Source organism: Lagenorhynchus albirostris, chromosome 12, assembly GCF_949774975.1.
Source record: "Lagenorhynchus albirostris chromosome 12, mLagAlb1.1, whole genome shotgun sequence".
NCBI lineage: Eukaryota > Metazoa > Chordata > Mammalia > Artiodactyla > Delphinidae > Lagenorhynchus > Lagenorhynchus albirostris.
This window is the reverse complement of record NC_083106.1, coordinates 74,330,280-74,342,831: the sequence shown is the minus strand read 5'-3', so window position 1 is coordinate 74,342,831 and position 12,552 is coordinate 74,330,280.

The window sequence follows — 12,552 nt, the reverse complement described above, 5'->3', positions numbered from 1 at the left end:
TAAGTGCTGTAGATATAGTGATGACCTAAACAAAGTTCCTGCCCATATAGAGCTTCATTCCAGTAAGGGAATACATATCGTATTAGATAAGTGCAAGAGGGTAAGAGTGACAGAGTGCTTGCTTGCGACATTCAATAAGTTGGTGAGACCTTTCACTTTAATGTCTTTTGCATTTATCCTCATCCTCTATTCCAACACTGTACCAAAGTTCTGCCTTCAGCGTCCCTCAGACAAATGGTAATAGTGTCTCAGTTTAATCCAATTCATTTGAAGTAATACGTAGGGAGCCCTTACTACATGCTGGATGCTTGGCTCGTTACAGATCCCGAAATGAACTCTAAAAACTTTGCAATTTAGAAAAAGTGATGAAATGACCACCTAAACCACTTAAATACAAAACATTGATAAAATTCCACATGGAAATTCTACCTAACTAGCCAGGGAAATTCACAGGATGGGTAGATCACTTCTGAAGTGGGCTCAGTTGAATTAGGGGTATTCAAAATGCCACTCAAAGGATAGATTGGACTTTTATTGGGTCTGGGGTGGCAGCTGGGGAGGAAAATGCATTCCAAGGGGAAGACACTGGGTGAGTAAAGGAAGGAATGTGGGAAGGCATGAGTGTCCAGGTAATAGTGGGGAGTGCCATTTTCTGGGAGCGTCAGTTACTGATAGAGGAAGCTGAGGCTAGGAAGACAGACTAGGACCATCCTGTAAAGAAGCATAAAGGCTGGTCTGATGAATTTATATTTAAATTATGAAAATCCATCATTTTTTCTCTTATTTTTATTACACACATGACCTTTTTATTTGTTAATTTGCTTATTTATAGAACACTTGTGGAATTACTACCCACTACTATCCCAGAATATTGGTAATTTAGTAAAAAATTGCTATACAAGACCCATGTGTTGAAATAGTATCTTATGATATGAAAGTTAAATGAACTCTGGTAGACGGTGGCATGAATGTATTTGTAATCTGAAAAATTATGTTTCTGAGCTTTGAAATATTTTGGGTTTCCCATTATTTTGAAACTAGATAAAGACTAATTTGGACGCTAGCAGTGAGCTAGCTTCCAAACTTCTATTTTTGCTAACTTCGTAGAATGAAAAAAAAGAAAATTTCTCTCCTGTGGGCTTTATCAAAATTCTATGAATTGGCAAAGGCTATGAAACATGAGAAATTTGAAGAACAAATCTGAGTAGAATATCTCCAGACTTTAATAAATGTCTGAATGAAAATACCAAAACTATGGTTTCTTCCAAAAATATGTTAATAATTATCCATTTCTAGAATGAGACATTAGTTTCTAAAGAGGTGCTAATTTGTCTTTCTAAATAAAAGATTGAGTTGTTTTAAGTTTTACATCACCTTATGAAAGGAAATTCCCATTCGGAGGATTTTCAAAAACAAATAAACCAGTTGAAGTTTCCAAATATAGAACTATGTGTGTTCTATTGATGACATCTCCTAACAACCAGCTTTCTGGTTTAGCTTCTGAATTATTCTGTACATGGACAATCTCTTGAAAGTATATATTTGGTAATGAGTATCATACTAATATGCTCCTATGTGAGTAGATTTGAAACCCAATATGATTTCAAAATTGGCCAACTTTACCAAGGAAACATGAAGGTTTCCATGGTTCCAGAGAATCAATAGTGCCCTCTAAAGGAAATCCACGTGAGGTGCAGCCCATATCCAGGTTGAATTCAGCAGTTAATCTGCCAAAACGTTACTCAATTGTAAATCCAAAAATGGATTCAAAATTATAAAAAGAATGCAGGCCAGCCCTCATCGTAAGTCCCCTAGGTAGCTGCCCACCCCACTTTGGGACTGTTGGAGCAGAAAGACCATTCTTCAGCCCTAGTTGCTTCTTCGTGCTGAGAACTGTTTGTCACCACCCTGGGGGAAAGTTCCTGGAAAGGGAAAAGGTGATGGTTTCTAAAGGGAATCCAGGTACGTGTCTTGGGAAAGTGTGTTACGTGTAAGGAAAAATGTGTAGGATAGAGTTTCAAGGAAGCCTTGCCAGCTTTATGCCCTGGGCCAGCTCAGAAAACCCGAATATCGGGAAGAGAGCCCGATCAGCTGAATTCCAAGGGGACAGACAGTGTGGTCTGGCTGAAACGCATGGAAATAAGAAGAAGTGATAGGAAACATTTGTGGATATGTGTCTGTCCATCTAATTTTGTGGTTTAATCTTACATTTTTGTCTTCTATCCATCTTGCATGATACACAGAGAAATAGCCACAAATGACTTGATAATGTTACAAGAAATATTGGGCAAAATTTTATATTGTTACTATTGATCAGTAGCAGGAGAAGCCTTGGAGATTAATATCTGCCTTAGAGGCATAAAAAGTCAATAAGTACAGAAGATGTTAATCCCAAATATAAATTGCTGAAGCAGGTTATTATTGTCATAATGAGATGGCTGAGAATGAAGTTTACAATATTTCCTTTCTTCTGTTGCCAAAACTACATGTATAGAGAATTGGTTATATTTTTAAGATTTTCCTTCAGCATTCAGGTCCCGTTTTGTCAGACAATAAATATCACGGTGAAGTTGGCACTCGGCACATACACCTGTAACAGGTGAGACAGCTTACCTGGCACCTCCAAATGTAAGACTTCACCTGAGCCTCACATTGACCTTGTAAGGTCAGCAGGTCAACTATTTATTTTCAATTAGTTAATTATTTATTTTTGGCTGCATTGGGTCTTCGTTGCTGCGCGCGGGCTTTCTCTAGTTGCGGCGAGCGGGGGCTACTCTTCGTTGCAGTGCGCGGGCTTCTCATTGCAGTGGCTTCTCTTGTTGCAGAGCATGGGCTCTAGGCACATGGGCTTCAGTAGTTGCGGCACACGGGCTCAGTAGCTGTGGCGCATGGGCTTAGTTGCTCCATGGCATGTGGGATCTTCCCCGACCAGGGCTCGAACCTGTGTCCCCTGCATTGGCAGGCAGATTCTTAACCACTGCGCCACCAGGGATGTCCCAGGTCAACTATTATCATAGCAGAGATGGAAAGAAATCTCATGAGCATTTAATTTCCCAAGATCCTTTTTTCTACTTATTGATTAGAATATTAAAACACCTGAAGATACATTAGGTTAAAGATGAAGGGAATTTTAAAATCTGCTAAGATGATCCATCAGCCACAGCAAAGCTTTCCCCTACCTTTCGGGACAGTCCAGTTGAAGGGACACATTTCCACAGATATGGCTGTGGTTAGTAGAGTGAGTACCATCTTAATTAGACGTGACCCATTCGTCTAAAGGAATCTGAGAATTATGGCAATTAGAGTCATTCTTAGCAGGTTCCTCAAACTACGAGCCAAGCTAAAAGGTGCATCGTCAGAGCAAGCAGGTGTGCGAGAGCTGACAGGACATGCTGGCTCACTTATAGCACTACGTCTCCTCACAAGCCTCCTAGGATGCATTTGAACTTCACAGGCTAGAAGTTAAAAGGGGTTTTAAGTGTTCATTTAGGTTTCCCTTCCAAATGGCTCTTGGAAAAGACAAATCCTGGAAACTACAGATTTCTTCAAATCTCCAGGGCAGGAGGTTACACAAAATCCCTCCTCCTATGACTTATCCTTTTCAGCTAAGAGGCTATTTTAAAGTAGGTGCCAAAGATGTACTTCTAAGGGTTTATCACCACCACAGCCCCGCACAGTGGCTGGCGGGGCCAGGATCACAGAGCTCCCTGGGTCTGACTGCCCGTCTCAGTGTGGAGTGGGATGTGGGCAGCCTTCTTCCAGCATTTTTGGAATTCTTTTCTGGAACCAAGGCCCCACTTTGGGAACAATGGCTCTTGATGGAGTTTCTGCTCACGGGGGGGCCTCTGGCGGGGTGAGCAAGAAAGCTTCTAGCCTGGGACACACAGAAACAGCCTAGGTACAACCGAGGGTCAGAAGCCGTCTGCCTTCAGTGCCTTGGCCACTGAACAGAAACAGTACTTTCTATTTTAGGCACTAAACTCTGTATGAGGTCAGAGCCCATGGCTCCGAGAAGGGTGCTGTTCAGTTCGTACTGACTCCGTAACTACTGGGTCTTCTCACTGTCACAGACCAGTTTCTCCTTGTCCTGAGAATTATTATTATCATGCTGTTCTGTGTGGTTGTCATACTTGGACATGGCATGGACGGCAACTCCGGAAGTTAGGAGGGCAAGGACTATTATCCCCACCTCGCTGCTGGGAAACCAAGGGTGAAATGAAATGATTGGGCCTGAGGACACTCTGCTGGCTGAGGACACTTGGCCCCACCCTGTAAGCAGTGCTCTTTGCTTTATATCATCTACCCACCCGCCTTCCCTCCTGGGCCATGTGTCCATGAGGCAATGTGATAAAAGAACTAACACGGATAGGATGAGATCAAGTGATTCCCCCTTGGTCTCTCTTCTTTAAGATCTTTCTGGAGAGAGTATCTTTAAGTGTTCACTGTCTTGGTAAGAATTTGAGGCTGGAAAGGATAGCATTTTCTTGTGGCTTTTGGGGATGATGAAAAGCAGTGAGGAAATGCGCACCTTTAATTTTCTTGTATAGGATGTTCAGGAACACACTACAGGTCTTCCGGCTGTTCAAGAAAACTGGCCCAGGTACTAGGATTCTGCTCTGCGTTGGGCCAGGGGGACTGGGTGACAGGGCATGGGCGCTACATCGGTTAGACAGAGGATTGGGACCTGTATGTATGGAAACCTTCTGCCAGAACACTGTAGTTGTTCAATGATAGAGTCACTCAGGATGTTTCGTGTGGATAATGGGGCAATGATCGCTCATTTCATTTCTATTTTACTGGATTTGAACATTGCTTTGGTGACTGGAAGAGCAGGAATAGTTTGGGGGACGGTTTTGAAGTGCAGTGAGAGGGTGAGGAAAGAAGAGCAGGCAGGAGTCAGTGGACCCTTTACCTAGATGAGTGGTTCAGAATATGCATGGCCCACAGAATTGCTTTCTCAGTCTGCTGCTAGAGAAAGCAAATAAACCCTGAGGACTATTTCTGAAGTCTTACCCGTTACAGGGTCAATCACTGGAGGCACTGGCCTCCATTAAACTGGCTCATCCCAGTAGTCTAAGATTCTACCAATCAGAAAACCACCATTTTCCTGACCTCCCCAAACTGGAAAGCGAAAAATGACATTCCCCAGACTTGTACGTACCTAGGCTTCTGGACGCAATGAGGTGAAGGTTATCTTCTTTCAGTTTGGGGCACTTTTTTTTTCTGCTGGCAGCCAAGACTGTGGAGACCTCTACATATACCCTCTAGATGCTGTAGGGGCAGCAGGAACTAGACTCCAGGCTCCAGTGTCCAGCAATTGTGGTGATGTTGCTTTCCAATAACGGCTTTTAATTCCCTGAATTGAAGCAGGGATAACGCGTTCTTGAAGTCGGAGGGCCCTGCCTGTGGCGAGGAAGGGGTGCCCTGGGGGATGAGTTAGGCAGTGTTCTGGAAGTCAGCTGTAGGAGCCCAGTCTACAGTCCACTCCTCCAGTTCTTCTGTTTTCATAAGCACTTCATTCCCAGTGTTAAATCCTTTCTGTTCAAGATCTCTCGAGTGGTTTCTGTCTTATGCTAAACTTGTTCTGATACGCAGGGTACCAGAAAAAATAGGAGAGGCCTTCAGTAAACATGGCCCATTGACATCTTTATTTCAGTAATAAGGAAAGAAAATCTAGGCAAACAAAGAAGTTACTAAGGGGAGGAGATTTGAATTAGAGTAATAGTTCTCTATAATACTAAATAGCAAGAGAATTGGAGTGCTATCAAATTTAGGAAATGACGCACACTCCACTTACAGATTCATAATATGTAATTGCCTGGTACAGACTCGGAGAAGCTTGCAACAAAGAAGCATGCTTAATTTTGTTTACCCTTGTATTTCCCAAAGTCATTCAGAATGACAGTCATTATTTGGGAAATGCTAGTTTACTTCAATCTGAGGTAAAAAATATAGTCTTAATAACTATTCTTAAAGTAGATTAGTACTTTGTAGTAACTTACTAAGGAAATACTTGAAATGCACACACACACAAAAATCATGATTTAAAAAGCAAAGACAGGCTATAGAAGAAAAGTCAGCAAGCCATAAAACCAATAAAATAGTGAATGTTGAACTAATTGTTAATGTGGCTACTAAACTTAAAATGCATATTAAGCAAAAGTCTTGAAAGATAAAGTAAAATGCTAATAATAACTATAAATTTAAAATCCTCTAATATTTGAACAAAAAACTAAGCAGTAGGAAAGGAAGAATGAAGAAAGTATGTTAATGTTTATATTCTACACTGGGGGGCAACAGATTTGGATTTGTTCTCGATGCTGATAGGAAAATTTAGGAAATACATACATACATACATATTTAATGCTTTAAGTAACAGAAAAGTATTTGGATTAATAGCTTTTTAAAAAAGAGAGAGAAAGAAAGAAAACCTAATAGAGAAATAATATCAAGAAATTCTAGCATTAGATGACAAACATAAAATAAAACCCAGTAGTGACACCTGTAAGTGTAAAAAGCAAAAACACTTACACTGGCTTTTAAAGAAATCCAAATATATGTTCTTTATAAGCAATCTATCAAAACCAAAATCATATAGAAAGCAGAAAATAAATCAAGGGATAAACAAAGATATCACGAGAAATGCAAACCGAAAAGAAGTAGGATGTCTTGGTATCAACACCCAAATAAAACTCAAGGTAAAAAAAATTAACTGGAGAAAAAAAGGAGATTTTAATGTTGCTAAAAATTACACAGTGATGACAAAGGGGAGAGATGCCATTGTCTCCCTCTCTGAAATAGGAGCTCCCCAGCTCTCAGAAGTGTTAAGGCCCAAGCCTTCAGAAGTGCTTTCCCCTTTGCTCTCCTATGTCCCTTCCAAGGGATGCCTCATTTGATCAATGAAATCAGAAAAGGATCATGTGTACTCATGGACTCCACTCTTGGCACACTTTCTTAGAGCCGCCTACCTAAAAGCACAATGAGTTCCACATGGAAATCTCCCTGGAATATAGAATGATTCCATTGGCGAGTGGCTTTGGAGAAATCCAGCCCCTGCTCACTGAAGCTACTAGAATGAAGAGTGAAACAGTGTGCTTGCTCTGCAGACACGGCTTCAGGATCTGCTCCCTGGCATGCTGTGCCAACCTCACTATACAGAACCACCCCAACTATATAGAAATTCTGGGCTACTGCCTTTTCTGTCCTGGCTACTCCGTTAATGACTAAATGAATTCAGTGAGTAGAGGAAGGTCTATTTTGGCTAGAAATCCAAGCTAAATCCTCCAATTCAGTTTAGTATGCAATGAAGCTAATATTTTATCCCAATCTGATTTCTGAGTATCTTTACCAATTAGTTTATAAACTAGAAAGGAGAGAGCTGTGGGTACTTAGAGCCTCCAAACCTCCAAAATGGGGGCCATTAACTTTAATGAAAATATATTAAAGCAATATATAAGAAGAAATTGACAAAACCACATTCTAGAAGGGATACTTAAAACACTCTGTTTCAATCCTTAACTGAACAAAAGGACAAAGATTACGACAGGAGATAGAGAATTTGAACAAATAATAAGAATATGAATACATCAAAATTTGTGCTCTATGAACAGAGAGGATATGCATTCTTTTCATATATTTATGGAAAAATTTACAAAATTTGATCATATACTAGCCCCAGATAGAAACTCAATAAAATTCAAAAAGTGACAGTTCTTCCTGCTATATTCTCTGACTGTAAAACTAAAACTGAAGATTAACAATACAAGCAACAGTAAAATAAAATTTTAAATGAATTAAAAATATTGAGTAATCCTAAACTTCCGGTCAAAGAGACAATTCAAATCACAGTTTCAGAAAGTTGAAATAAATTACATCAGATGCCGCCTGTGTACCTTACATCCTTCTTGGTTTCACCTCTGATTCCATCTGTATCTGAGACAGATATTTCCACACAGGTTTCAGCCTGTTATGTGCAGATAACCATGCCCCTCAGGGTGGGTCATACTTAGTACTCATGGATTCTCAACCAGGACGTGTGGGGAAGTTAAGGCCTCAACCAATGGGGATAGGAGTCAGTGGAGAAATAGTTCTTCCTTTTGTCCTTTGGGGAGACAATTCTACGACACTTTCAGTACAGTCCTCAGAATGTCCCTATGGGATCAAGGACCACTTTCACATACTGATCATCAACTCAATAACACATACACACCTTAAACGTCCCTCTTTTCCCTGTTTCACTCTCCCTGGTCTCTCACTCCTACTCCTGGTATCACTTCCCAAATAAACTACCTGTACACATCTCTTGTCTCAGGCTTGCTTTTCCCTTTCCCAAGAACACAAGGTAGGTGAAGCATGGTCCTAGAAAGCTCACCCTTGGGATGGTATCTGGAACCCAATTCACCAGGCAGATGGCAATAAGAACCCCACTGTGGTGAAATGAACTTCAGGTAACTGCAGGAGGACTGAGAATATCACCACGAAAGGATTGCTCCCTATGAGCACTGAGTATATTTACCTATAGAATTAAGACTAAAGCAAATGAAGTATAGGGTATCAGAACAGAGTGTAAATGTTTTATGTCCTGATATTACGGAAATTATTAAACTTGGGAAAGGAAGGGAGAAAAAAATAGGAGCTATTGTAAGAACATTAATTTCTTAATCTGTAATAGTTTAGAGTTAAAAGATATCATTTAAAGCTGATGACCCAAGAATCAGAAATATAATAATATTTAACAATACAAAAATAAGATATTATCAACTAAAATTTGTTTTTAGAGAAAAGGGGATGGGGGAAGAAATATGCTATTTTTTTTTAACACTGCAGGGTAGGAAATTAATAGATATTGTCCAAAGTAGTAGAAGACTAAGTAAGGGTATTAGGTAGTAGGGAAAAAACTCACAAACCTTTAATATCAGAAAAAGAAAACACACACACACAGAGGCATATGCATGTACAAAGAAAACAAGCCACATAATGAAAGACATTTTAAAAACTGCTAAAATAGAGTACATAAAATAATACAAAGATCATCTGAATATCAATAAATGTAAATTTAATTTACATATTGAAAGAAAGATTTTCAGATTAGATCACAGAATAATCCCCAACTCTATGCTTTATACAAGAGGCATATCTAAAACAAAACAATCTAGAAAGGTTCAAAATAAATACTAAGCAAACACTTCCCAAAATAAAAATAGGGTCAGGATCTTAATATCAAAAAAGGTGGAATTCATACCAAAAATCAGTAAACAAGACACACAAAAAAGGACTTTTTTAAACCTAACGGGCACAATCCACAGTGAGTGTATACTTAAGAATCTTTCATGTACCAAATAATGTTGCTGCAAATGTTATAAAGCAAAAATTGCAGAACCTACAAGGAGAATTAGAAACACAGTCTACTAATATCGTTCACCACGTTATTAGACCATTCATATAATCCTATCTATTGTTACGAAAAAAGCATTTGGAAAACAACTGAACAATCATTCTTGATTACAAATACTTAAGTAAAATGGGAAAATATGATTACTTGCTTAACATGATAAATCTATTTCAGCCCAAAAGTCAGCATCATGCTTAAAGGGAAAACAATAGAAGCATTCCTACCAAAAATTATGTGCAAAACGAGTATGACCACTGTCCTGACTATTATATAAAACTGTGCTGGAGGAAGGAGCCAATGCAATCAACCAAGGAAAAGAAATTAGACACATGTGGAATGAAAACAGATAAAGCTACCGTTACCAACATGATCACAAACCTGGAAAACTCAAAGAGTCGCTTTGACATATACAAATAGTAATCAGATAAAATATATGATATGAAAGTAAAGTTGCTATTTACAGTAGCAGCAAAAAGATTAAAAACCTAGGAATGAACTTAACAAGAAATGTGTGAGACCTTTACAAAAACAATAACAACAAAACTTTAAAACATACTGAAAGATACAAAAAAAATTGAACAAATGGAAACACATACTATATTCTTAGATAAGTCAGCCAAATATTAAAAGCATCAATTTAACACAGTTTTAATAAAAATACCAAAAATTTTAAAAAAATAGACAAAAATGATTCTAAAGTTTTTAAGGCAAAAAGCAATATATATCAAGCAAAACTCTGAAAAACATGAGGTGAGAAATGCGGTGGAGGGTCTAGTACCACTAGATATTAAAATATATTTTATAGTTTCAAAAGTTAAAACAATGTAATATTGGCAAATGAATAGACAGACAACCAAAGGAACATAGAAATACCAGAAATACATTCAAATACATAAAATAATTTAGTATATGATAAAGGTAGAATTTCAAATCAAAGTTCAAAAACAAACTTTTAACAAATAGTGTCAAGACAATTGGATAGCCATCTTGAAAAAAAAATTACGTTGAAACCCTGTCTCACAGTATATACAAGTATTGATATAAATTCTATCGAAAATGAGACTAAAAATTGTTAGATGAAAATAGAGGATTCTATTATAACTCTGTGATTCAAAACAAAAGACTGATAAATTTTACATAAAAATGAATCATGCATGGTGAAAAGAAAAAAACACATAAGCAAATCAAAAGACAAGGGATAACCTGGGGGAAAAGTTTCCAAGTCATATCACGGGTAAAGAGCTAATCTCCCTAATATGTAAATAAATCCTAGAAATAAAGAGTAATAACCTAATAGAAAAATGGAAAGATTATGAACAGTCAGTTCAGAAATGTAAATGGCTCTTAAACACAATCCCACACTTACTAAGGGAAATGCAAATGAAAACCATATTGAGAGATCTTCAGAAAGGCAAAACAGGCACTTACATTGCTGAGTGTGTAAACTGGTTAAAACCATGGAGGGTAATACTGTAGTATCCATCAAAATAACAAATTAAATATCTTCTGGCCCATCAATTCCACTTCTGGGACTTTGTCCAAATGAAGATATACTTAGATATACATAAAACTGATGTACAAAGTCATTCAATGAAGCATTGTTTGTAAGAGCAAAGACTGGAACAATACAAATGCCCATCAATAGAGGACCAGTAAATTAACTCTGGTTATTCCTCACAATGGAGTACTGTGAAGCTATTTTTTAAAAGCAAGGATGCTTTCTATGTAATAATGTAAAAAGATCATCGTACTAGTTTCTCAGGGCTGCTGTAACAAATCACCACAAACCGGGTCGCTTTAAAACAACAGAAATTTATCCTCTTACTGTTCTGGACATAAGAAGTCTGAAATCAAGGTATTGGCAGGGCCACATACCCTCTGAAGACCCTAGGAAGCATCTGCTCCATGTCGTTCTCCTAGCTTCTACTGGTTGCAGGCAATCCTTGGCGTTCCTTGACTTGTAGGCATCACTTTAGTATCTGCCTCCATCCTCTTATGGTGTTGTCTTCTAGATTAGTGTTTGATTGAACAACTGGGTACTACAGCTAGCCAAGTTGACACATAAAATTAACCATCACAATCACCAAGAAATATATTAAGTGAAAAATAATTCAAGATACACAGTAGTATGTAAAATATGCTACATTTTATTTACAAAAGGGTAAGAATAAGAATTCATATTGCTTGTATTTGCATAAGTTCCGGAAGGATTCTCGTGGTTATCTGTGTGCATGTGTAACTGGTTAGATTAGGGACAAGGAAAGGAACAAGAATTTACTATAAACCTTTTCATATTATTTTAATTTTTGAACCATGGAATGCATTACCTAGGCAAATGTTTAACTTAAAAAAAAGAAGATGCGACAGTGAGATCTGCGGTACTGATGTAAGAAAAGGCAGATCATTAGAACAAGATACAAAGTCCAAAAATAGACACATACACACACCCCGTTTAATTTTTTTTCCTATCCGTATTTTTTATTTCCTCAGTGAACTTGTTTCTTCTGTGGCGCTAGAAAAACAATTAAATGTCCTTAATCCCTCTCGGAAAGTTTAGCAGAGACGATGATGGATCAAAGCCTTTTGAGAATCAGAGAATTAATCTTCACAAAAGTGTTTAAAAACTGATAGCCTCTCCTATTTTTTTTAAAAGATATACATTTCTTACCTTGAAGGATTTGAAGGGTGAAAGAAAACAGGTCCAGCAACTTCATTATCTGTACAGTTCATGTATTTATGAAACTCAGAATTAAAAGTGAGAACTGATCTTTAGGGAAACTGACACGATCATCTCTGCTATTACCGACGTTTGCATTTGCATCTTTTACATATTTCGTAACCTTGTGCACACCCATGGCTACGAATTCCAGACATGTGTGATTGAGTCCCAGATCAGTATTTCTGGTGTGTCTCTTCCTTCCGTTTGCCAGACATGTCCATATGGACAACAAACTCAACATACTTAAACTGCAGTCACCCACCCCACCTCCTACCTCACACACCTGCTCTTTTCAGTCCCCATTTCAGTCTGTGTCACTCACCTCCTCAGTGACTTGGGGCCTCTTCTCTCTCCCGCCCTCCTGTATCTAATGGATTACCAAGTGCTGTCAATTCTCTCTTAAAAAATAACTCTACAATTCATCCATAGTGTAGTCCTATTG